The sequence below is a fragment of the Lathamus discolor genome, chromosome 2, assembly GCF_037157495.1.
Source record: "Lathamus discolor isolate bLatDis1 chromosome 2, bLatDis1.hap1, whole genome shotgun sequence".
In the NCBI taxonomy this organism is placed as follows: Eukaryota; Metazoa; Chordata; class Aves; order Psittaciformes; family Psittacidae; genus Lathamus; species Lathamus discolor.
The window spans coordinates 43,871,077-43,898,540 of record NC_088885.1 but is presented as its reverse complement, the minus strand read 5'-3'; the positions used below and the strand labels follow the sequence as shown (position 1 = coordinate 43,898,540).

The 27,464-nt window shown below is 46.7% G+C and overlaps 1 long non-coding RNA gene across 1 annotated transcript; it reads left to right on the top strand.

Annotated features, from left to right (window-relative positions):
• The first annotated feature begins 15,064 nt into the window (after positions 1-15,064).
• LOC136008010 (uncharacterized) lies at positions 15,065-22,011 on the top strand. Its single transcript, XR_010609945.1, has 4 exons — positions 15,065-15,295; positions 15,969-16,326; positions 16,465-18,588; positions 21,172-22,011. It is a non-coding gene; the product is annotated as an uncharacterized LOC136008010 (long non-coding RNA).
• The last annotated feature ends 5,453 nt before the right edge of the window (positions 22,012-27,464 follow it).

Genomic DNA, 27,464 nt, shown 5'->3' with positions numbered 1-27,464 from the left:
TTGGCATAGCTGCACTGTCACCAAAACGTGCTGAAGAGCAGAGGCGGCCTGTACACTGTGCTTGCCCTGAGCCAGTGTGCTGGCACTGCTGGTCTGGCTCAGGTGTCGGCCACTTTGAGAAGCTGACCCTTGTGCGAATGGGTCCTGCGCTACCCACAGGCTGTTGCTGAGCGTGGCACCCAGTGTATCTCCTGCAGGAGCCCTGTGGTATTGCTGGAATACAGAGCAGAAAGAGTAAAGTTTATTTCCACTCGTCTCCTCAGGACATGAGACAGTAAATCCAGAGCATTTCTACTGCCAACTCATGAGTCAAAACCGTAGGATGAGGCATGCACCACAGGGGCACTGGGGATGCAGAAGCTGACCAGAAACATGGGATGTAGTCTGACCGTATTCATTTGACTAGTGCATTTATCCATAGCATGCACACAGGTTTCTTTCTTCTTTGAAATAAGTTTCTTCCAGGCCTTTATCGAGCACAGTCCTGTCTGTTTCACAGGACACCAGCTAGCAGCTCTCTTGCTGCACCTTGCTGAGCAGGCTGGTGCTTCTGAGTTCAAACCCCTCCTGTCCTCTATGTAAAGGAACAGTCTGGTTTGTGCCACCCTGCTCTCAGCTTTGCTAGGCTGATGCTTCCATACCCCCAGCCTTGCATACCCCCTGCCCAAATCCTATGCAGTCTATAGGGAGATATCTAGCCAGCAAAACAAGAAAGCTGCCTGCATTCAGTGAGCCTGCTCCTGCTCCAGCCCCAGCCATGGCAGCTGGGCTGCCTCCTGTCACTCAGACACTTGAGCTCAGAGCTACTCCTTTACAACAGGGTCCTTATGATTATCTCCACCTCCTCCTCAGCAGCTGGTAGTGTAGTGCCAGGCATGCACTTCAGAAACCCCATACGGAGCACGTCTGTCCCTCCTCTGCTGGGACAAGATGCAGTCATCTTTATTTAAGGCGCTATGTTGCTGGTAGTGATGAGCTTCACGTAGCTTTCCATCCCGGGGTGGTGCACGCGGGATTATTCACAACCTCCACAACCCCCACGGACTCACTCCTGGTGCGTAGCTGACTCCCGGTGTCACGCCACTGACTGTATGGGCGTGCTGCCGGGGACAGCATTATCTTCCCTGTTGGTAGGTGGTTTCTCAGCCACGTGTGCTGGAGCCCTCAGTCTATTTCCTTGCTGTCGAGAGCCAAGCACGGTATAATGTTTATTTATTTGTGGCTGAAGCCTGTCTCACCTTTCACAGGGTGTGGGAAGGAAGAGCTCATGTCTGTAGAGCAGCGTGTCCACATGTGAGGCAGAGCTGGCAGCCTGCCTCACTCAAGGCGAGGAAAGCTGTGGTCCCTGGGGCTGCGGGAGGGAATGTGGCTCCCCGCGGTTGGGGCTGGCCATTTTGGCAACAGCATTCAGTCTGTATTGTGCCTTTCCCTGCTGTGGCTCCCCAGCCTTTGAGGTGCTTACCACAGCGAGGCTTTGTGGAGCCCTGCAGGGTTGGTGGAGATGCCCCAGGGATCAGACCTTGCTGCAGACCAGCTCTGCAGAGGGGAAAGCTCTAGTGTGGGGCAAAATTAACCGAGCAGATGGGTGAGATAGAGATAGGGAAACCTTAAAACCTTAAAGTGAAAAAAAAAACAAAACCCAACCCTTAAAAGTTCAGAACCTTAGAAAACCTTAAAAGCGAAAGGGATAATTTATCATCTTGTCTAACGTTCTGCATAACACAAGCTAAAAGACTCCTCACAGAAACTCCCCCAGCTATTCTGCCCCTCCCTGCTCCCTGCAGCAGGAGGGACGGGAGCGGTGGATGGAGAAACATGAGCAGACCTGAATGCCGCGGCTGAGTGATACCAGCTGTGAAAACTGGCCGTAAGGACATGAGCTACGTGGACTTCTGCTGCAAGCAGAGGAGTACAGCAGGACCGCAGAGCAGGGCTGTGCACTGTAGGTACAGTGAGCGCCCCGAGGCTGGGGTACAGGCAGCAGAGGGTCCTCTCCTCCCACTGCTGATAGCAGTGGGAAGTGCTGCGTCGGAAGGGCACAGGAGCTGGCCACTGCCTCGGCTCCATCCCATGCCCCCATGGGGGTAGCCACCCTCGGAGCATCATCCCTGCCTATGACTTCATCTGGCTCATCCAGTGTCTTCACGTCACTGCAGTCTCTCTTAGCCTTCTCCTGCACAGACCAATGAGACCCAGGCTTTGTCCCCTTTGCTCCCTGCTGCTGGTTGTTGCCCTCCTGGTAGCTGGAGTGAGCACCCTTGGGCACCAAGGTGTTGGTGCTCTGCCCACCTTCCCTGTGACTCAGCCATCCTGGACTCCAACCTTCCTCAGGCACCATGAACTCATGTCAAGGCAGGGAAAGGGAGGTGACTCCTGCTGCAAGGGGCTGCTTCCACATTTCCATTCTGCACCCCCTTGACAACTTTCTTGGAAAAGTCCGTCTCAGGCTGATGTTCCCTTGTGCGTGAGATCAGTGCAGGGATGAGCGAGCACTGGGGAAAGTTTACTTTAAAAAACACTTTCAGACTCAACTGAATATAGAGAAAAGCTCTTTTTCTGTTACATTTTCAGGTGCCTTTCTGTACTCTGGTACAGAAGTACCAGAGATAGTTTTCTTTTCAGCCCTTCTTAGTTTGGGGATTTCCTGAAAGCTTAAAGGAGGAAGGTGTCTGGAGCCAGATCCTAAAAAGGACATAGGAACTGAAGTCCAGCACCTGATCAGCTGATGCCAGCCTTGATCATGTCTAAAGGCTATTTTTACTTTATGCCCAGACTTCCTTAGAAACTGGAGAAAAACTGGAACTAAGGAGAAACTAAGAGGATGTAGTAAAAACACTGTCTTGGAAAATGTCTGTACAATCCTGCAGGGTTTTGCAACACCCCTGGGCACTGCTGCATCATGCAGCAGACCTTGCACAGAAGAGAAAGAGTTCCTGCAGTGAGGTCTTTCACCCCTTCTTTTAAAACATACTTTTTCTGTTTTGATGTCCTTTTACTGATTTGCCTTGCCATGATGGCTCTCACTTTACCCTGGCACTCTGAGATATGACCTCGTCTGCTCAGTCCCTTTTCCCAGCCTCTATAGGCTCCTGCTTACACCTGAAACCTTCACTCAGCTACTAACATCATCCCATTAGGAAGGGAGCTTTTCCACACCTTTTTCTTTGTCTTGAGGGGTGTTTCTCCAAACTGTCTGCATCTTCTGCTTGGTGGAGGTTCGTATAACGTGTAGCCTGTAAGCTTGTCCGCACTTTACATGGACAGGGAGCTGCCCTGCCAGCCCATTGCCTGCTGCTCAGGCTACCACGGGCTCTGTGTTTTTCCCTCCTATGTGACCCATGTGCATCTGTCATGCATCCAGAGCTGGCATATGGCACTGCCCACCCATACACCTGGCAGATGTGGGGGTGTGTGCCGCAGTCGCATGGCAGGCAGATCTCTGGTTCAGGGGAGCAGGGAGGGGTGTCACACGCTGGCCTGCGCCTTGGCTCGTAAGTCTGTGAGGAAAAACCCTGCTGCTCTCCAAAACTGTCATTGTTACCCCCTCTCTGTAGAGCGCTATCACAGTGCAAACTTGACCTTAAGGAATTTATAACAGATTCTTAACACCGCCCTGCTAGAACTTTGTTACAACAGTTCAACAGATTGACTTTTACACAGATAATGGTTTTCTTTGCCATTCCCAAACTGAGGAAAGCTTTCCACTCCCTCTCCTGGTGCTATTTTCTTTCCTGCTCATTATCGACCCTACAAACCCAGATGACTTTTCTGCTGCTGTTACCTCTGTACTAGCTGATTTCATTTCTTTCACTGGAAAATCAAGATGCTCCTCCATTTTATTACCTGGACTGCCTGCAGTTCTGTATGATCCTCTCATTTTTGGGGGGCATTTTCTTGTTCATTCCTTCTGTCTGACATCACCATGTTTCTTAGCGGAAACAGGCACAGTTCTCCCATTTACTGCAATGCTTCCTTAATAACTGTCCTTATCAGCACGACTACTTCCTTCTTCTTGATGCACATTCTCCTGCCCTCTAGACTTCTTGTATCTCCTACCCTATCTTACTTTTCTCTTCCTGTCCAGTAACATCAAAGAAAGCTTTTTCAATAGGTGAAACTTGGACCTGAATGGGAGGTTACTCTGACAATAAGTGGTAGGCTGCAAGAACAATTCCCTACCCAGATCTAAGTTTCAAAGTTTTGTTGTTTTGTTGTTTGGGGTGTTTTTTAAACTTGAAGCATTGACTAGGATCATCTGAACCAGATCCAGCCCCCAAAGCTTAGTCTTTCAGCCACATAGATTTCATGCCGTGAATGTCTCCCACAGGTCTCACATCCTCAAATCATCCTTATAGACTTAAAACACCTCTTTGTTTTCACTGCGCAGTCAGGACTTTTCACTCCTCTTCTGTGGCTGTAAAACTCCATTGGACACCACCTGCACTTTAGGCATCTTCCATTGCCTGCTATGGGTGTGCTGACCTATTCCAGTATGAATTGCTCATGGTCTTTTGGTCTAAAAAAGAAAAAACTACAGGTTTTCACTGCTTTCAGATGATCTTTGCAGTTTCAGATCTTCACTTGGTGTCATTGCTATGAAAAAACAACAGTTGCTACCTATATCAAAATATGGCCCTTTGTTGAGGAAAATGTGAAGAAATATTACCTACTTAAGGAAATAAGGTAGTTGGGCTCTATCTCAGAGCACAAGCTTGGGCAAGTAAAGTAAGGCCTTGTGTTCAGAAAATCTGTTGTTTCTCAGCTCTTGCTTTGGCAAAATTAAAGTTTTGCAGTTATTTTCAGTCCTTCAGACAGGATCTCTGACAGCAAAACATTATTACCCATTAACATCTTCTGCTCAGCAAAGCTGGAACTGAGCTGTGGACGCTGGTATAAAGTGGGTATTTCAGAGGGAGGAGAAAGTATGTGGCTGGTTCACACAGATATGCAAGCGTCAGAATTTGGGTTTCCTTTAGCTAAGCACAAACCAAATTATCTCATAATGCCCCTGTTCTGTTTCCAAAACCTCCTGACTTTGCTTGAACTTGATCTACCCTGAGAACAGCTTTATTTGCTGCTTTTCGCTTCTGCTTTCAGTGGTAACTGGAAACCAGAAGCTCCAGCATACACGAAAATGGTAGTGATGGGAGAAAGAGAATTACACTTACTCCTTTGGACTGCCAATGGAGAAAAATGCTAAAACATCCCAGGTCAGTCTGAACTTTCGGTGGAGCCTGGAGGGAAGAAGCTGATGTGACTGCAGTTATTTCTGCCAGGGCATGGGGCGAGGACCAGGTTATCTGCCTCCAGCCTGGCTGCAGGCTGTCCATCCAGATACAGACATGAAATACGAATCCCTGACATTGACTATGAATGGCCAAAACACAGCTTTGGAATTTGTGGGAAATTTATTTTCCCTTTTTCCAGGTGCACATGTCCTGCAGGGATGAATTCCCAGGGAAATCCCCCTTGCAGAGAGCAGAAAGGGGGGCATTTGATCCCAAGCCCTTTATCGTGGCAGAAAACTGCTTGCTACCTCAGCCTGAGTTGTGTCAGGGTCAACAGGGGTTGGTGAGCAGTTTACACTGTTAGGAGAAGCAGATGGTGCAATCTTGACCTTCCATACACCATGGGGAGTGCCCCATAAATAACATCTTTGGCCCTGGCAAGAACCCATCCCAGCTGTTGGGTGAATTTTTGCTACACCATCCCTAGCCTTTAGTGGTAGCCCTCTGCCCTTAAAGCCGCTCCAGATGTGCCTCAAGGGCTTTGCCATCTCTCTCCTCCGTGCTCCCCCACCAATGGCTCCTCTTGCACAGCCCATCCTTGCACCACTGGGCTGTGCGTCTTCCTGCTCCCCTCTCATGTTGCTCCTGCCTTTCAGCTCCTGTTATCAGTTTAAGCAGTGTGCTGGGAAGGATGACAACATGGTTTTATTCTCTTTCCAAAACATCACCTTAGAAACACAGGAATGAGCTTTAAATGGCTTCTGTAATATTCTAGGATTTCTAACAATTAACTACATCACAATTAGATGCTTGGTGAGTGCTAACATGCTTGGATTGCCAAGAGAAATGAGAAACGGTACCAGAAAACCCCATAAAACTCTCTCAGTCTGACAGCATGAAAGACACCTGGTTTATGAACAGTGGCAGAGGGTAGAGAGGGTATGTGGTTTGGGTTTCCACTCCTGGGGAAAAACAGAGCCACTGTTGGGACTGTCACCTGTGAGCACCAACCTTACCCAAAGCTGTGCTGATAAAAACCTGGTATCATGCCAGGCTGACATGGCACATGCCAAGTTGTCTGCCCAGCAATGCAGATGCTTACCCTTGCATTTCCCCAGGGTGCTGCAGGGCAGTGTCCAGCCTACTGAGCCTTGCAGTGGTCGAGCAGTGTTTGCAATAAATCTTCTCTGCTTTTAGCTCCACTGAGAGACTCTTATTCCTGGAAATGACCCAGCCATGACTGCAAAGGTGGTTCAGGTGCTGGTGTGGGGGTGCAGCCCTGGTGAAACTCCCTCCTCTGCTGCAGGCTCCCAGATGAGTCACTCCTGCTCCTGATGCCTTGGTGCCCATCTGTGCTTTCCTGCTCACAAAGCCATTGAGAAATGAAAACTTAGAAGGCCATGCAGATAAACACTCTGCCCTCTTGGTAAGAGTTAACAGAAACCAAATGCTGTCATCTAGACCATGGCCTCTTCTTTCTATCTCACAGGGTTCAATTTCATCCAGACCCTCATTGCATGATGTGGGGCTGCAGGGTATATGAAAGAGAGATGGCATTTAGAGGGTACTATGAGAATATGAAGCCCATGGCAAAGTAATTTTGCCCTTGGTTTCACCCTGGCACTGGGAGGACTCATTTTCATGCTACAGAGTGGCCGCCAGGCCCTGCCTGTGCTTACATTCATCCTGGACTCCCAGAAGCGCCCTTACAGTGAGGTGTGTTGGTTCCTGAGTCATTGGGGAAATCTGGGGCACTGAAGGGAACATGTAAAGCCTGTCGGAATATGTCCCTGCAAGCCCATGAAGATGAGGTTGAAGATTATGTGCTATGGGGAGCAGGGGACAAGATTCAGTGTCCCAAAAGATTCCTCTGTTCCTGCTCTGAGGCACAGGGATTCCATTACGTTTGGGATGCTGTCTCTGCTCCCCTAGCAGAGCACAGCAAGCAGCAGCAAAGCAGAGGGCAAACAGAAAAACGTGAGAAACAGACATTCTTGGCTTTGGAAACTTCAGTAGTACCGCAAAGCAGTTTCGATAATTAACTGTTTTCTGACTTAAAAATTTTGCATCATGGGCCAGAAAACACCAACAATTTGCTCAACCCCTCTTTTAAATTCAGCTGGAAGTGAAACTCGGAGCAGCTTGCCTCACAACACTGAATCACAGAGGTCATTTATACAGAAAAACAAGTTAATCATGTTTGCAGCATATAATAGGGAGATATGCCTCCCACAGCTTCCCCAGGGAGTAGCTTAACATGCAGAATGGCAAACAACTTCCTTGCTGAAGACTTTTATTCTACATAAAATACAATTTTTCTTGGCCTTTCCTCTTTTGATGTCTTTTATTTCCTCCTTCTTACCCTTTTTGCACAGAATTAAATTCCACCTCAGCCTGAGCACAGGATGGAGGAATGCCAGGGCAGTGCTGCGGGGATGGCTGGCTGGTGAGAAGGCAGGGTGATGCCGCCTGGGAGTGAGCCCAGACACTTTTATTCCTGGATGATGTGACAAATGCTGCTCTGGGCACCTCAGTGTTATTATTCTGGTCTGTTGACTAAACTTACTCAGCCATGCTCAGGAACTGCAGCAGGAGAAATGGGACATAATGATATGCATTGCCCCACTGGCAGACAGCAGTCCTCCAGCTGTGCAACTGCCTCTGCATCTCCAGCCCAGTACGCTGGATTCTTGCCTTGAAACAAAGGTAGGTGTAGCATGATGTGGCTTATTCCTCCCTAGGAGTGAAAGGAGGGGATGGCCGGATCTAAAAGAGGACCACCATCAGCCCAAGCTGCAGTTTCTGCCCCACAGGGTTATGTATAGGAAGGGGAAGTTAGGATATCATTCTGGCACTGTGCAGGGCAGTTCTAAACCAATATTTCAGCTCTTTCATGCTCTGACTTTTTACAGATCTAGCGGATTCCAGGAGCAGTGCTACCACGGTCAGCTTCATTCCTCCTGTGCCAACAGCTGTTTTGGGGAGTTAAAGCTTGGACCACATCCCTTAGACTTGTCCAAATCCTAAGGATACTCCAGCTCGGTTTGAAAACTTCTATCGCCACCTAGTGATGCCCCCCTTCGAGAGCCATATATTCAGGAGCTGCACGGCTGGGACCTGTGTCTCATCCCCTGGAAAGGGGGATATGGATAAAAAGAGGAGAGGGATTTTCAGACCAGCTGCAAGCAAGGCTATTGCAACCACTTCTCCTCGGTGGGCTGGCGGGTTGGTCTCGCATTGAACCAGCTCCCTGCTTTCCTGTGTCCAAACCGTGCCTGAGCCTGCACCAATGGCTGAGAGGGCATGGGGCTTGTGCGTTTACAGTAGGCACAGTGCCTGCCACCTTATCACTCTATTCTGCTGTCAACCATCAGTTACCCCAGGGAACATTAGCCAGTGTTCACCTACACAGGGACAGGATTTCAGTGATGCTCAGCTTAAATCCCCAGGTGTAGTGTGATTGCCCTTTCACTGGCTAAATTAGGAATATAAATGTCCCAGTAACTTGGTGTTACAAGCATTTTATGAGCACTCCAGCTTTACTGCCCCAAAATATAGAACAAACCTTGACAGTAATCAGGTGCAAGAATTAATACGACCCAGAGGAGAAACATGAACGCTACAGCATGTCAATGTCCGCTAGGCAAAAATAAACTCATTAAGCTTTTCATTAGAAAATGGCAAGCACTTGTCAATTCATCAAATTTCATCTACTGTAGCTGAATTTTCTTAAATAGAAAACCTTTAAGAGATGATGAAGTTATTTGTGCAGTAGGAGCAGGAGGATCCAGATTCACAAGATGAAAAATAAAACATATGATAGAAAACTCCCCAACAGCATCTCTATCTCATTGGCACTGTTCTTCCACTCAGCTGTGCAGCAGCCACAGGTTGCCATCTCACCTGGTTTGGTTTGCACAGGTGGAGTCATGCAAGCAGATCCAGGCTGCAAAGCTGGAACAAGGAGTTCTTTGCCCTGCCCCAGGCACTTGTTCCCATTCCCAGGGACAGTATGTCTCCATCTCGCTCCTGCCTGCAACTAGATCTGAGTTTAAAATGATCTCACAGTAAAACTGAGTTAAGTTTGGCAGTGAACATGCTGGGATAAGGAACTGAAGAGCTTTCTGCTGCAGTGCTCCTGAGCCTCCAATCCCAACCCTGCAGTCCCAGTGTGCTGGGGAAGGACACTGTGACATCTGTGGCTTGCTTTCTTTTCCATTTTAGAGCTCAATTCCATTCTCTTTTAATTCCACCCATTTTCCATTCCAGTCTCTTCCTCCTTCTATTTCCCCATGGGGTACCCAAGCGCAGCTGTCGGCACTTGCTTGTAGTGGTGGCTGGGTAGCATGCTGGGCACATCCACACCAGGCACACCCAAGCTGCTGAATCACCACACTGCTGTGAAAATGCCACTTGACTTTCTTGTCTCTGCGCCTCTGCTGATATGCAGCATTTCTACTTCTCACTTTGGTTCCTGGTTTCACTTTCATCCAAATGACTTTTGCCCTACAATAACACCACCCAGATTTTCAACAGGGGTGACTCAGTCCCAGTTATTTCCCTCCCTGCACAGCACAGGAGGAGGCAGGTATTTGCTCTTACAAGCTGAGATGATACCAAATGCAGCATGTTTCTGGTGTGTGGGGTCTGCCAGGACTTCACAGGACTTCATATCAGTGGCCTTGGAGATCTGGCTAGAGAGGTCCAGGCTGGCCTTTCTGCAGCGTGTTGGGACTGCCCTGCTTTTGCCTGTTTTCCATAGCTCCAGCCTCCATCCAGCCTGTTTGCCTGTGTCTCTGCCTTCTCCCTTGCCCTCCTCACCTTGGGGGGCTCCCACTTCCTCCAACCTTAAACCATGCCCAGGCTGTTTCTCCTCCACAGCGGCGGCCTGGCTTTCTCCTCTGCAGTCCACAGCTCTTGTTGCAATATGCTTTGCTCTGAGAAGGCTTCTCATAGTACCCAAGGATTTTCTGGTTCTACCAAGCTTCTTTCCCTGACACCAGAATGCCTCACAGTTTCTGGTGACATTAGTTGGAAGTGCACAGAGATGGACCTAATCAGCACATGCCTGTCAAAACACCTGAGTAAGAGAGGTTTTACATTTATTAGGTTTGTTTAGTGACTTTTTAAAAGAAAAGCGTGTGTATTTCTGAGTGGGGACAAAGTTGGTAAAGTAATGCAATAAATGATGCGTATTAAAATGCAGAGAATGTGAAATACAAACACTTTAATGGCTCAGACTTGAAGGATTTTTAATGGCTCCTTACCCCAGAGCTGGAGCTGTTGTCATTTCCTAGCAGTATCAGCACTGGAAAGAACATTTATGGAACCACATTTTGTAACCAGAAGGGAAGTTATGGGGTTTTTCTTGCCTTGGGAGAATTTGCAAATTTTATGTTGAGGTTTTCTTGGACTTTCCAGTGAGGTCACTCCTGGTGGAAGGCGAGGGACAAAAGCATAAAAGCTGGGATAAAAATAAATAAACTGAGGGAAGTAACCTCAAAGAGAGCTACAAAGAGATAGAGAATTGAAAAATAAAAAAAATACTGTTACTAGAGATGATCTGGTTTTATTTATGTTTTAAACTTGGTCAGAATTTTAAAACAAGGTCTTTGGGAGTGCTGTTAGCTTGTGCCATCACTTCAAAGTAGCATTTCAGAAAATGTGGTCATGGCCAAAAAATGCCCACTAGGTGCAGGGGATTTCCAGTGCATTTCAAACCAGCAGTGCAGAAGGGTTGTAAGAAGGTAGCTTCACACGCAAAAACCACAACCCATTTAGCACTGAAATCTCTTTCTGAAATCTCTCAAAACATAAATGTTGACTGTCGCTGTCTTACCCCAAGAGATCAAAAGCTTGGACACGGTGTACTCATTCTGAAATACACAGGAAAAATACCCTACGGACTAAAAAGTATTCAGGATCCCTCCTCCACCATTTGGCAAATAACCACAAGATATGAGAGAATAGCCTTCCCCCATCAAATAGCTGCTTCTGGAGAATCTGTGGTCAGAAAAAAATCAATTTTCCTAGTCCTTCTTGAGTATTGATTCAGACCTTGTTGGTTACAAAGACCACTGGGCTGTCCCTGGCTCTTCCCCTCCTGGCACTGAAAAGTAACTCAATTATTCCTTGTGTTTGCAGAATGCCTGAGTTGTGCAGGTATCTCACAGAGTTGCAGTACTTGTGCTGTAAGCTAGCAATTTTTAGATCAAATGCCCTAGGAGATCATGGAAAGGCTAAAATTGGCATAGGAATTCAGTCTGACAGCTCTCCTTAATGGCCCACACTGCAGTCCCCGCTCTGCACCCGTCATCCAGAGGGGCTATGATGTGCAGTGTGGGCCATTCACTCCATGTGTGGGGTTCAGGAAGGTGGACAGCACCCAGGGACCCTTCTTGGAGGGCCCCCACCAAAACCCTGCTGCAGGGACAGAACAAAAGGAAAAATATTGCATCATTTTGGGACTTCTGAGTTTCTGAAGACTTATCCAGCATTTAGCAAGGAGAGGATTTTAAACAGAGTGCTTGTTCTCAAACTCAGAATTTGCGATGAAGGAAAAGTAGTCTGTGGTGGGTTTTGAACAAACACGAAGACCTACAAGCTCCTATAAACAGAATTTGCTGAATGAATGGGTGCTCTGTAACGGAAGCATGCCAGTAAGGAAAAATGACGTCAATACCTGTGCTTATGGCTCAGATGGAAAGATAATATGCCCAGAAGGAATCAGAACTTATCAAGTCATTATTATCACTGTCCAGTCACATAAAAATCACTTGCTTGCACAGCCAGATACAGTCTACACAACACTGTTAACCTGTTGACATATTAAAGAGGAACTATGGATTTCCCAGAGGCTCATATCACTTCCTTGACAACAATGCAAGGACTTAAATATACATGCAACATACCCTGCTATCTCCCCCCTTCATCTGCAGACAGGATCGTGAAGGCTGAGCAGAACCACCTTCTGTAACCAGCTTTGCTTTTGCTGGCAAAGGGTTCGTGTTCCAGGTGAAGAGAAATCACGCAGTGAGGAGGAGACTAGCTGCCTTCTCTCAAAAAAACCCTTATTAGTTTATAAAAAGATGGCTAGGAACTTCCTCCCTGACTGGCTATAATACAGCTTCCTTCAGCCTGCAAATTAAAATTGCCCTTTGGCTGCTCTGCTCTGTACACACTACAGTTCTTATTAAATAACATTTCACTGAAAGGGATCTGGAAAATCAAATAGAGTTTACAACTACTTGATAGAGATAGAGGAAAATACATAAAGATAAGCTCTTTCATGTTTCAATAGCAACAACAAGACCTATAATCATCGGTATACAATGTAATTTCCTTGAAGTAGAAACCACTGGTCCTGTCTTCTACAAGCCTGGAACTTGTATCTCAAAGTAGTACACAAACCACTTACTAACCACTGGCACCTTGCTCACGGTGGTTTCCAATGAAAGGAGTCCTCAGTCACTTGCAGGTTTCTCAAGCTTTTTTCACTATGAATACTTTTTGTAACTATGTTGGTTTAAGGGTCTCTGTCATTAGCAGCTGAGTTTAGAAGCGGCTCTTAAATCCATGTAAGTTTGTAAAAACCTTACCTTGCTGAATCCTGCAGACTGACCTTTCCTGGGGTTCGGGGGAATGTGGTCAGGTTTGGGTTTTTTTTTTTTCATAATTTGAGCAGAAATTATTTACTTTTTTTTAGGACCAAGTGAAAATCGTATGTTTCCCATTAAGATTTTTGTTTGGGATTGAGGTGGGGATGAGCTGGCACTGGAAGGATGCAAGGCTCTCTGGTGGTTTTCATGCTGGATCTTGCGGGAGCAGCGTACTGACATTTTCTGCATAGGTGAGCTCACCATCCCAGCAGTCTGGGTTTGGGAATTGGTTTTGCAAGGATGCTTGTGCGTCACTTCTATATGCAAACATTTATAAAACCAAACACTGCTAACGCTTTCTTTTAAAAGCCCTTGCAAATCTCTAACTTGAGTTAGTTTATTTTAGAACTAAAAGAAAACGTAGCATCTGCTGATCTAATATATACCAGCAAAAATATTTCTGTCTTGTGTGCCTATAGAGTGAAAGTCTGAGACATGGAAATTATTCTATTTAAAGTCATTTAAACCCTGCCCTAAAATACTTCATACGCTTTCCTTCCTCTTTAAAAAACACTACTTCTCTATTTATGTTGCAGCAATGCTGTATCTTGCAAATTAACCCAAATCCTGCAATAACTTAGTTTTTTTTACACTCCCTAACTCTTGGAGTCAGCAAATATTTATGAATATTTTGCTGTTCATTAAAAATAGTCTAGTGCTGATGGCTGCAAGATGTGTCTGCTGCTGTGAAACCTGTGTGCCTTAAGCTGTCAGAGGCTGGAAAACAGTCTCATCATCCCTGTAGCTTGCATTAGGAAACTTTGTGGTCTCTGAGCTAGTGTGAGGAGGGAGGCAGGCCTGACTCCTGCTTTCATAGCACCTCAGCACTGCCCGGGCTGATTTCTCATTTTGTGAATGTCACCACGTTTCCCCCATATTAGGGGTTGTTCTCTTCACATTCTGATCGGGGATTTTCAGATGATTCATTGCTCTCAGAAGGTGCATGCAGGCATCCAAGAGTGATGGGTACAAGCCATGGAAGGCACAGAGATGGCATGGAGTGTCCTCATCTAGGTCCTCCGCCCCATGGTTAAGGACTTTGGTTGGTTTTTGCAGAGCAATACACTCAGTCCGTAACCACTGCCCCATCCCTGGCAGTGTTTAAGGCCAGGGTGGATGCAGCTTTGAGCAACCACGTGGTGGAAGATGTCCCTGCCTGTGGTAATGGGGCTGGAACTAGATAATCTTGAAGGTCCCTTCCAACCCAAACCATTCTATGATGATTATGACAGGTGGGGCAGGAAGATGGCATGATCCAGTGAAAGAAACAGTGATAGGAGAGGAGGTTTAGGTTGGCTATTAGGGAGAATTTCACCACTTAAATGTTTGTCAAGCACTGGAACAGGGAAGTGGTTGTGACACCAAGACTTTAGTGGTGGACTTGGCAGTGTTAGGTTAACAGTTAGACTCAATGATCTTAAAGGTCTTTTCCAGCCTAAATGGTTTGATGATTCTATTCTTCACATTGCTTCACTCTCACCTGGATATCATCTCTCCTTCCCCATCTCTTTGCCAAGTGATTGTGGTTCTGGAGGGCAGGAAAGCCTTTCCTGTTCGACTCATATTTGGCCAGGGGTCTCTCTTGCGGGGGTGAATTTGCAAGCGGTGCCAGCATGCTGACCTCAGCAATAGTGCTATCCTGTTCATGCTGTGGGAGGAGCAGTGTTAAAGATCTGTGTTTCACAGGGAAACTGGGAGGGTTGGTTCTCTTGTGTTCCCTGGGAAGCCTGTCTTAAGAGGAAAGGCTGAGAGGGTTGGTGTATTCAGCCTTAAGAAAAGAAGGCCCAGGGAAGACCTTATCACCATGTTTCACAATTTAAAGGGTAGCTAATTAAAAATATGGAGACTCCATTTATAAAGGAGTCACGTGGAAAAGACAAGGGGTAGTGGGTGCAAGTTACTGCTGCGGAGATTCCAACCAGACACACAAGAAAATTTTTCACATTCAGATCAATCAACCACCGGAATAATACCCAGCATTTGGAGCGGGCAGGACACCCAGCCACGGCTATGGGTAACCAGCTGCGGAGGCACTGCCCGCCTGCCCTGACCAGCCGGGCTCAGCACGCCACGGGGGCTTCCACCGCTGCAGCACCCTCCGGTCACCCCGGTCCCCCGGCCTGGCGGCGCAGCGCAGCTCCGCGCAGCGGCGGTCGGCAGGTGGCAGCGCTCCCTCTGCCTTTGAGACGGGCGCTCCCTGCACCATCGCGGCCATCCCGCCTCCGGGGCCCCGGCACACAAGCGGATTCGGGGCCTAGTAGCGGGTTGCTAGGGAGGAGAGCTGCGTTCTGACCGTGCTCCTCCGCGTGTGGTGAGCACAAGGTCAGGGCAGGGGCGGGAGGCACCCAAAATACATGGCTGGCCATGCGGAGGAGTCTTTACTATGCTGTCTGAAGCGGTCCAGCAGAGGTAAGTGACATGTCTGATAGCATTCATAGAGGAAGAGCCCCACACAAACCCACCCTCATTTTTATGAGCTGTGCTTGTATGGCAGGAGACAGGCAGTGTTGGCTAAAGAGCACAGGAGCAGATAGGGATCTGGAGCTCGAGGTTTTACGTTTGTTTGGTACGTGACCTTGGGTGGGTTATTTGAGCTTTGTAAACAAAGACTGCTTGGCCGGTTCTGCATCGCTTTGGGTAGGTCTCTTCACTCCCTTCTGCACTCTTTCTTTCCAAGAAAGTTGCCGTGGGGGCAGCATGAAAGTGCTTGCACACCAAATAAAATAGGTGCTTTGTGGGAAGTACAGAAAGCCCTGTAATACACAGCTATGGAGCATTTTGACCTCTCTTATGACAATTTATCATTGGATTTATTTTTTTCTTTTCCCATTCTAATATATCTTCATATAGATCTTGTTCGTTCGTATCTAAGCCCTCTTGTAAGCCTGATACCTGCTTGGCTTCAGTGAAATCACAAGGCAGTAAGTGCCAGAGATAATGTGATATAAAAACTCCTTTCTGTTTTTCATTTTAACATTATCCTCAAAAGTGTAACTTTTCCGTTTCATTGAGTTACACAGTTCCAGTGTTTCCCATTGCTTTTCTTTTACCTCTGTCATAATTTTCATTTCCTGTCTTTCAGCTCCTGCTATCTCTGCATCACTTCTTGTGAAAGATTGACCAGAGCTGGGCAAATTATTATTGTCAGGGTAGACTTAGGATTTACACACATTTTCAAACACTTTTCTGTTGACTTTAAGTGAGCTATGACTAATTGTAGTGTATGAGGTTTCAACCTGTGGATATCACTGCATTTTCATCAGTTTCAAGGCAAACTCCCAAACCCCTTGAAGTCAAAGGACATACTGCTGCGAACATAGAGAAGTTTGTGTCAGGCTGTATGGGTGCAACTCAGCTCACAGCTGAATGCAGGTGTCCCAGCCTGTGAGATGAAGCCCTGCCATGTCCATGCTGCAGACTAAGAGCCAGTTCTAAGGACCGTAAGTACCATAACCATGGCATGATAGTGCAGTCACTATTGTGCTGTGAAATGAGTATAGCCAGAACTGTAGCATGGGTAGGTTGACAGGCACCAAGTGAAACAAATATGTGACTTCATCCCTCTTTGCCACATACAGTGGAAGTTCAAGTCCTGCTGTCATCGTGCCCAGTGAAGAGTGTCAACACCTGCCTTTGGAGTGCTGGCACAACTTGCAGATGTACAGTGAGCACTGCAGATAGTGGCTTGAAGGCTCAGCTCTGCATAGCATGGAGGGGCAGCATCAATCAGCACTGGAAAATTGGCACAGAAGATTTTTCTGACCCGGGAGGATCCAGACCAGCAACATACTTGGTCTGGACAAGTGCAAGTGTCTAGACTTCATCTATGCCTTTAGGAGTTCTGCTGGATATAATAGAATCATAGAATCATAGAATAGTTAGGGTTGGAAAGGACCTCAAGATCATCTAGTTCCAACCCCCCTGCCATGGACAGGGACACCTCACACTAAACCATCCCACACAAGGCTTCATCCAACCTGGCCTTGAACACCGCCAGGGATGGAGCACTCACAACCTCCCTGGGCAACCGATTCCAGTGTCTCACCACCCTAACAGGAAAGAATTTGCTCCTTATATCCAATCTAAACTTCCCCTGTTTAAGTTTTAACCCGTTACCCCTTGTCCTGTCACTACAGTCCCGGATGAAGAGTCCCTCCCCAGCATCCCTACAGGCCCCCTTCAGATACTGGAAGGCTGCTATGAGGTCCCCACGCAGCCTTCTCTTCTCCAGGCTGAACAGCCCCAACTTCCTCAGCCTGTCTTCATAAGGGAGGTGCTCCAGTCCCCTGATCATCCTCGTGGCCCTCCTCTGGACTTGTTCCAGCAGTTCCATGTCCTTTTTATGTTGAGGACACCAGAACTGCACACAATACGCCAGGTGAGGTCTCACAAGAGCAGAGTAGAGGGGCAGGATCACCTCCTTCAACCTGTTGGTCACACTCCTTTTGATGCAGCCCAGGATAATCTGACATGTCTTTAGGGGGAGAAAATGACCAAGGCAAAGCTGTTCCTGCAATTGAAAGATATGAGAGGAGACACTTTTATAACCATCAGAGTAATCCTAAACAAATCTTGAAACTTTAATGGGAGTCATTTTCGCATATTTCCTGTAATTTGTAATATTTATTTTGATATACATTCAGAAAGTTTACGTAATATTTTTCATGCATGAGCTACTTTTGGCAAAATACAGAGATCTTCACGTGTGTACAAATTTGCTATTACGATTAGCCAGGCTTTAATAAATGACTTGTAATAGCAAATATTGGCCATGTGTTTGGAACAGAGATGTGCCAGGACCACATTACCCAGTACTCCAGCATGGAAATATCTACTTACTGCAGATGACCTGACCTCAGCTGGCCTTTGTGTGACTGGTGCAGAAATTGGTCTGACCTGTGGCCCTGCTTTCTGCCTGGAAAGCTTTTCCAGACTACACAAGATTGCAGCTGTAGGGGCCAGATTCCTCATATGTAGTTTGCTTTATACTGTGTTTGTCATTTTCCTGTGGCTATGTAAGAGAATTGTGTTCTAGCTTTGAGTTATCTTTTGCACAATGTGAAAAACACGGGCCAACAGGGACAAGAATTCATCTTGCTGTCAATCATGCAATAACAGGGAAACTCTCATCAGAAAGAGTAATTCTGGATCTGAATCCAGCTTGTTATGTCCACTAGCAAGAGTGATTGATTTCTGCAATTAACTGAAAACAATGAAGGAAAAAAAGAAAAAGAAAAAAGGCTGGAATTAAGTAAGGAATATCTAGAAATGGGAGTCTCTGTGTCTCCATACCCGAGAGAAGGCAGTGCCCTGTGTTACCTACCTGAGTGAGAATTGTTTTAACTGCATGCCTCCACAAATATCAAACTTTTCAAGTGAAAACAAAACTGAAATGGTCTTATTAACATATGATGGAAAGCATTACAGAGCTGGATGTCCTCAGTATGCTAGGAAGCAGATGATGTCCCTCTTCCCTATCCATTGTCTGGGTCTTCCAAGCTTGGGTGGATCACGGGCTGCTCTTCACACAAGCGATGCTCTGCTGGCCACCGCTTGTCTCAGTGCTGGCTACCCAGCTGCCCGGCAGCCACAAGCATCAATCATGTTGCCTGTGTTCGTCAAACACCAGCATCCTGACTCATGTCCTTGGACTGCAACATGGAGAGGAACAGTGCAAAGCCTGCCTGTAAGAAGTGTCCGAGGTGAGCAGCTCCAGAGGAGCCTTCCGCCGCGGGGCCGGGGGAACCCCGCGTCCCGGAGCCTCGGCTCTGAGCGCAGAGAGCACGGAGGGAGCCCGGCGGCCTCGCCAGGCGCTCGGCTCAGGGCCGGGGCCCGCTCCGGGAGCTCCGCTCCGGCTGCCCCGGGCAGAGCCGGGGAGAGGGGAGGCTGCAGCGCGGGGCGAGGGGCGCGGGGAGCGCCCGCCCTCGGGCCCTGCCTCTAGACGCGAGGGTGCGCGGCGGGCAGGGCTGCGCTGGGTGCGCCCCGGTGGACGTGCGGCTGCAGCAGGGGCGGAGCTGCGGGGCGCTGCCGGGAGCTGAGAGGTGTCAGGGGGGCTGCGAGGGAGCGGGGCTGCTGGCTCCAGGCCCAAACCGTGCAGGGGCCGTGAGCGTCCACCACAGCGCATACAGAAAAGGAGGAGGGCGTTAATCCAGGAGGGTGGGAGCTAGTAACAAGAACAACAAAACCAAAGTCCTGAACCAAAAGAAGGAGGAGGAGGAGAAGTAACAGCAAGGGGCTTCCTCCGTAATTCAGCGTCCTGCTCGGTACCCTTGTGTCTAGACTGGAGAGACATGAATTTGGTGGATGTGTCACTCAGTGGATAAAGACCTGGCTGGAAAGCAGCATACAGATAGTTGTTGTCAATGGCTCTATGTTGGTGACACAGACAGTGTGTTTGAGTGCACCCTCAGCATGTTTGCCAGTGATGCTAAGTTATGTGGCTCGGTTGATACACTGGCGGGAAGGAATGCCATCCAGAGGGACCTGGACACACTTGAGGAGTGAGCCATTGGCAACCTCACGAAGTTCAACCAAGCCGAGTGCAAGGTCCTACACATGGACTGGGGCAGTCCTGGGCACAGCTGCAGGTTGGGTAGAGAAGAGATTCAGAGCAGCCCTGCGAAAAGGACTTGGAGAAGGCTCCCATGGGGAGGCTTCTGCTGGTGAGGAAAAGCACAGTTCTATGCTGACCTTAGCCCTGGCAGGGCTTTCTCCTGACGGAGGTGTTTGAAACTTGGCTGAGTTTAGTGAAAAGATTTTTTGGTTTCTCTGGCTGCTGACCTGCAGAAGGTCTCCTTGGCCATTGCTGCTGAGCATGCTACTGTGTTAGCCTGTGCCCCCACAACCCCAGGACATGGGCAGGCACTCAGCATGTGGCACAGCTGAGGATTCTGGTGAGGATTCTCAGTTTTCAAAAACATGGAGGCACCAAACTACACTTAGGCTAAACCTTCTCTTTTAGGACATGTATATGTACCAAGTAGACCAAATTGAGTTCAAATCAGAGTGGAAAGCGTATCTGTTTCCAGGTGATTGTGAACCATGCTTAGCACATGGCAGAGTGGTGCATGACCCTGGCGTTGCCGCTTCAGCGGGCAGTGGGCTGGGGACGAAGGGTCTGCCAGGTAGAGCCCCGCTCCGGGAAGTTACATTGTTTTCTAGCACCATCTAGTGGGTAGACAGCCCTGCATGTCACCTGAGGAACATGTTTCCCCTTACTGCAGGTTTAAAGAACAGTTAGTTACAAAAGCTCGCGCTTGACCTCTTATTTTCCATTCATGCCTTACCAGCATTGTTTCACGAAACGATGTACTGATACATGAACAGGCAATCCGCCCCATCCCTGCAGGCACAGGGCTGCTGAAAAACACCAGGAGATCTCAGTTTAGCATCAGCCCTTTGCAGGAACTTGACTGGACAGGCTCCGAAAGAAACTCAGCATTTTGTAAGAAAAAATCATATTTGACAAAGCTGCTACTGATGTAATTTTGCTGCCTGAAACACACGGGACAAGCCAGATGTAAGCAGATATGAGAAAAAAAAAAACAGCCGAAAACATTAATTTTCTAGTATTTATAGCATGGCTGTCACACACTGCAAATGTGCCAGGATTTTCTTGGCGGTTGTTTCCCTCCTTGTTTTGAAACACTCAAATAGTAAACAGAACAGATAAGGCTCAGCCACAGCTGACAGGAATATGTGAAAAGAAGCTGTGAAGTGCTAGACTGCCTGGAGCCCTGAGCAGTGCTGTAACTGAAACTGGTTTTATAGGTTGTGTTCAAGTCAAACAATCTTTAAGCTAAGCTTTAACATGGTTTTTGCTGTCAGTATGTGTAGAAGAACCAGGCTAACAGGTACCTTTCAGCAAAAGCTCAGGCCTGATCCTGCTCTGCCTACTCCAAACATGGGTGAAGATCAAACCTGTTAGTTTCCACTCAAGGGAGGGATGCACATTTAAATGTCATCTCAAAACCTAGAGGGGAAGAAAGATATAAGACAGAACTGTGTCCTTGCTTAGCAGCATTCCTCAAATGCTCTAACCAAATGTGCTCTAGTGCCAAATGTTGGAGTTGATGAATCATTAGTCACCTTACCAGATTTGTACCTTATTCACTTAGACTTGGAACTGAATTTGGCCTCTGAATTTCAGAGATGTCTGGGAGAAGCCTGTCTTTTGTGTTTGTGGAGGGTTTTTTTCTGCAAAGCGCTTGCATTTCTGTTAGAGCTGTATGCTATCATTGCAACAACTAACTGCCTTTTTTTTTTTTCCATGTGGGTTCTTCCAGACCTCCTGACATGCAACTTTCGTTGACTTCTGGGGAATTACTTCCAGTTCCTGCAGACTGAAAGAACTCACTCACTGTATGAAAACATATATTATAAATTGCTTGTGCAAGAACCAGTTGCAGAACGATGGCAAACACAGTCAGAAAAGGGCATTTGGCTGGATTTGGCATTGTGTTCATCTACCACCACTATGCAGATGCTCCTCCAAATGTAGGTAACACGCAGTCAGCCCCATGTTTTCTCATCTGAGTCCCAGGGAGAAGGTTGTTAGGGATGTTTCCAGCAGGACAGAAATGATGGGACTCCCTGTGCAAGCGACTCCTGCTCTGGGAAAGCCCTCTTGAGAGCTCTTGCAGCCAGCACGGCAGGAGCTTTCTGTGGCCAGGCTGTTGGCTTCTTCAGGTCTGCCTAGACCTCTGCTTGGAAATCTCAGGGGTTTATTTTTCTGTACCTTATTTTGGGTTTCATCAGGCATAGTTTATCCAGGCTTCAGCTGAGTGGATTTTATTTGTGAGCAGAATGGCACCCAGTTTGCACAGTGCTGATGTAAGCATCAATCTCAAATAATTAGTGCATGTGGCCAGTTAGTCATCTTGCTGGCTTCAGATGGAAATGTGCCAAGACTCTTCTGCAGTGGTGAGGCCAACACATTTGCACTTTATTTGCATTGGATCACAGAATCACAGAATCACAGAATCCCAAGGGTTGGAAGGGACCTCAAAAGATCATCTAGTCCAACCCCCCCACAAGAGCAGGGTAACCTACAGTACATCACACAGGAACTTGTCCAGGCGGGCCTTGAATGTCTCCAGTGTAGGAGACTCCACAACCCCCCTGGGCAACCTGTTCCAGTGCTCTGTCACTCTTACAGTAAAGAAGTTCTTCCTGATGTTAACATGGAACTTCCTATGCTCTAGTTTACACCCATTGCCCCTTGTCCTATCTCTGGATATCACTGAAAAAAGCCTAGCTCCATCATCCTGACACCCACCCTTTACATATTTGTAAACATTGATGAGGTCACCCCTCAGTCTCCTCTTCTCCAAGCTAAAGAGACCCAGCTCCCTCAGCCTCTCCTCACAAGGGAGATGTTCCACTCCCCTAATCATCTTTGTGGCTCTGCGCTGGACTCCTTCAAGTAATTCCCTGTCCTTCTTGAACAGAGGGGCCCAGAACTGGACGCAATATTCCAGATGCGGCCTCACCAAGGCTAAGTAGAGGGGGAGGAGAACCTCTCTTGACCTACTAACCACTCCCTTTCTAATGCACCCCAAGATGCCATTTGCCTTCTTGGCCACAAGAGCACATTGCTGGCTCATGGTCATCCTCCTATCCACCAGGACCCCCAGGTCCCTTTCCCCTTCGCTACTTTCCAGCAGGTCAACCCCCAACCTGTACTGGTACATGGGGTTGTTCTTCCCCAGATGCAAGACTCTACACTTGCCCTTATTAAATTTCATCAAGTTTCTCCCCGCCCAACTCTCCAGCCTGTCCAGGTCTCGCTGAATGGCAGCACAGTCCTCTGGTGTGTCAGCCACTCCTCCCAGTTTTGTGTCATCAGCGAACTTGCTGAGGGTGCACTCAGTTCCCTCATCCAGGTCATTGATGAAAATATTAAACAGCACCGGTCCCAGCACCGACCCCTGAGGAACTCCACTAGTCACAGACCTCCAGCTAGATTCTGCGCCATTGACCACAACTCTCTGCCTTCTTCCTTTCAACCAGTTAAATGTTCAAATATTTCTGTATCCCAGTCACAGTTTCCCACAACAGTTCTTTTAAGTGTTATACATGTTTTGCATGGAGCTGAACACAGAATATTTTTAGTTAATACATAAATTCACAGCAGTTTTGGAGCAATTGAATCAATTTGGGTCAAGTTTGATAAATCATTTTGACAAAGAGCGGGGAGAAGGCCTGGAAAGCATTTTGTTTAAAAATGATATTTTCATTTTGAAATCAGGCTATATTTACAAATGAAAAAAATAAAATCAGCCCCAAATACTTTTTTCCACTTACAGCTGAAAAAAACCTCAACCTGTTTTTCACCCGGTTCTACTGAAGAATTTGACAGGGGTTGGTGACCTAGTAGGCACATCTCAATAGGAAAAGAAATACTTTTGGATTATTTGTGGTTGACCCTGTAATGGCTTTCTCCTCAGGACTGTCACAAAGAGTTTTGCACACACGGGTTTTGTGATACACATGGTACCTCTGAAGAAATTGCTATGTAGGTGACTGTCCATTCCGCGTTACTTCCGAGGGCTGATAAATCACTGCACCAAGAGGAAAACATCTGTAAGACAAGAGGCAGGATTCTTTCTTGGCAACATCTGTGACAGTCCTTTGGTCAGGGAATTTCAATGGCAGTGCACATAAAATGAAGCTCTGCCTCAGCTCTCAACTCAGGCTCAATATCATTCCAATATCATCAGTATCACAAGGAACACTGTGAAGAAGCTTGTAAGGTCTTGCCCTTTTTTCACACCCAGGTGCCTTGCTGAGGCATAGCTATCAAGTTTTCAATATGAGTACTGATCATGCTTATAACATTCTTATAGCATATGGGACAGACAAAAGCATCAAATGTAGTTGACATAGGGGTGTTGCACTAAGGCACTTGGGGACAGAAATTTCCCGCACTCCCATTAGCATGGCTTGTTAACATCTGATTTATGATACAATGCTGTCAGTGCTCTGGCTTGTTCATGCTTGCACAAGAGAGTGAGGTACATAAATACACTCCCAGCATATATAGATATATTTATATACTTAGTGAATGATAAATATTTAATTGTGAATAAATGCTCTGATCATTTTAATCCATCCTCTGGTCATGTTTTGACTTCTGTTTGCTTCTTCATTATTCATAAGCCTTTGCTGAGTAACACAGACAAACCGTTTTCAGACTATGAGTTTTCTGGGAGTCATTCACTTAAGCTATTCACTATTCATCTTTTGTGGTAGAAGACTGGCTACTTAAACCACACAGTGGTTTTCCCCTAATTCCTAACTGGGTATTTATAAACAGTAAAATAAAGACAGACGAATTGTGAATGCTTTTCTTTGATTGTGAAGATCCTGTTTGCCTGCCTATGTGGGCATGTGTCCCAAGAGCAGCCTTGCCCGGAACCATGTACATCCGTACAAACACGCAGAAATTTGGGCTTTGGGGAAAGGTCTGTCAACATAAAGAAGCACAGCCTACAGAACCCATGTTTCAAGACATAGAACCTACTATATATGTTTCTGGATAGGATCTAGCAGTTCTAATATTTGCTTTACAGCACAGAATAATGCTGTATGTTCTTATTTTAAAGGCTTTGGTTTACCTACTACCTTTTTGCACATGTATACCCCTCTTAGTCACAGTGCTGTCTCTTTAGGTGACTCCTTCTTAGCACCTGCATCCCTGGGTAGGGCTGTGATGCCAACATTAAAAGTCATAAAAAAAGGAAAGACAGATTTTCATCATTGAAGTTCAGCTGAAAAAGGATAGTCTTGGGTCACAGCTGAACTGAAAGAAGGGTGGGGGGCTGCCTTCTGGCACACTTGTGTTTTGTCAGACAGGTCAGGATCCCTGTTTGGCTGACTGCTGTGCCTCTACCAGGGGCTGAGAAGCAGGGAGGGAAGGGAACTGGGGTGGGAAATCTCTCCACTCAATGTGATCTGGCACTGTCACCTAGGGACAATCCCACAAAGAATGGTGTACATGTGGTTGCTGTTCATGGAGCAGAACTGCATAGGATAAAAGTGCACCTGTGTGACCTGATTCTGCTAACTATTACGGTTCCAGGGTTTGATGGTTTAAGGTGGACTCCATCTCTCATATTGGATTCCCTCTGTGGTTATTCATCTCTTCCCATCTCAGAAGGGTCATGGATCACTTCTGACGGTGCTAGTTTCCCTCTGCAGACCACAGGGATAAAGGCTCAAATGCAGACATGGGCATTTACCTACACTTGCTGTTGTTGCTCTTGCAACACACAGATGTCCTTAATGTTCTGTCCATGTATCTTGGAGGAGCTAACGATTCTCTTTACTTGTTCACAGAAGCGTGTGAGTACCTTTGAGAGGTTTCTCCCAGGTTGACTGAGAGAAGCCTGTCTAGTTTCTCGTGATAGTGGTGGGTTTTCTCAATCAGCTGGGGATGATTCATGGAGCTAAGGAGAGATTAAGTGAATGACTGCAATGAGCTGAGATTATTTAGCTTTTATTAGTATTTTCCAAGTAGAGATTCTTCTGGGTGGCATTTATGTACTATCACCACTACTGTGATGCCCAGTCAGACTATACTGAAAGACACTGGAGTATGTGAAAACTGCGTGTTTGGAAAATTCTTAAGTAAAAATATCCTGAAGCATCTGTGGATTTTAGGGTAACATAGCAAGTGGCTGGGAATTTGTGGATTGCATTTATGCATGTACTTAAATTCTGCTTATATGCTAGTTCTGGTGGCCATACCTTTTTTTACCTTGTGCCTAGACAGCAGTGATATCCTGGGGCAGAGGATGATGGACTTACTTGCTGCCAGTTAGGATATTAATATTCTGAAATTTGTTTTGACTTTGTTCTATGTATCTGTCTCAGAGTTTATTGCAGAGGTCACCATCATAAATCGGACGATGGAAAAAGAGGGGTTTCCATGGTGATGTGCTAAGCAAGTAGTGTTTCGTCTACTCAGATTTTCTTTCGAGCATTTGTAGGTCTGTAATTTAGTAATAAAATAGTGAGTTGGACTGTGGATCCTATTGAGTAGGCATTGTGACTGTCACAGAAGGAAACCCACCCCAGCCTTGGAGAGCGCAAGAACTTCAACCCTTTTCATACAGCACCTTGCTTTTCCCAAATCTACAAGTAAGACACCAGTGATTCTTTCTCCCTCACTTGCAGTGTTTTCCACTGGCAGATGTCAAAGTGTTTTATAAAGATGATCATTTGAAGACATAATATGGAGGCAGAGGGAGGCAAACTACTCATGAAACACTCATCATACTTCCTTGTGCAGTGCCTTGCATCGATTTGCACTGGACAAAGAGAGGAGTTCTGTGCTTCGGAAGAAGCCGTCACTGGGGTGCTGTTGTGAGCCGCAGCCACAATTGTGAGCTTATAGCAGAGCAAGGCAAAGGATCCGTGCTTGCAGTTCCTTCCTCAAAATGGTATCAGCACATTACGTTATCAGGGCAGTAGAAGAGAAGGGGAAGGCTGCTGTAGACGTGAGGAAAGAGATACTACTTGAAATGTAGTAGGTTTTACAAAACATGAGTACAGAAACCATCAGGAAGCATCACTAAACTGTGGGAAGAAAAATAAACCTTTACTTTCCAGCCCAAGGACGAAATGTAACACCTTTGATAAAGGGTCTCAAAGCATGGGGATGGAGCACACTGGGGGTGTCAGGCAAGGTGTCCTTCTTCATTGGTTGTGACTTCCGAGTTGTTCTGCCAAGCAGAGAAGATCCAGATCAGTCCACTGAAGTGGGGATTTTGTGCATACAGAAATCTTTCTCTGCCTGCAGCAGGTGAAGAGAAGCTGGGACAGTCAAACCCCCCAGATGTGTCTTTAGCCTACCTGGGGTGCACCTCAGAAGTTTCGAACAAGGTAGGCTGGTGGGCTGGGCTGCCCAAGGGCTGAGAGAGGTCAGGGTGGAATGGGCTGTGTCTTCTCCGCAGACTCACAATAAGGTGGGTCCAGCAAGACTGAACACTGTGTCCGAAGTCTTCAGATGACAACACTTACTCCTCTGCAGATGCAACAGTGAAAACAGTGACTGAGCTGGCCAGTGAGCGTGCCAGAGAGCTATACTGGATTCCGCTTACTGCTGTGATGAGGTACAAGTTTCCATTTTGTCCATGCAATGTCTGTAAACCCATGACCTTGCTAAAGAAGTAAAATAAAAAAATAAATAAAACAAGGCCTCATTTTGTGTCCATGTGAGATTACTTCAAGAGTCAGTTTTCAACCACAGTCAACAAAGTACCTTGTGTTTATCAAGGCACATTTTCCATTATATATACAGACTTTTTTTTTTTATATGAAAGGTCATTTTGAGAGCCCACAATACCACCCTGTCACGTAGGCCCAACAGAATTTCTGGAAATGTTTAATTTGTGTACTGCATTGAGAGCTCTCTCAAACAAAGTGTGCATCATTTAATCTATTTATAGAACCCCTTGCTTCTCCTAAATACACTCTTGTTCTTTCTCTTAGCTAAGAAAGCCTTACTTCCTTTTATCATCAGTTTTTAGTATTTTATTGTAAGCATTAAGAAATAGTCAAACTTGTTCAAACC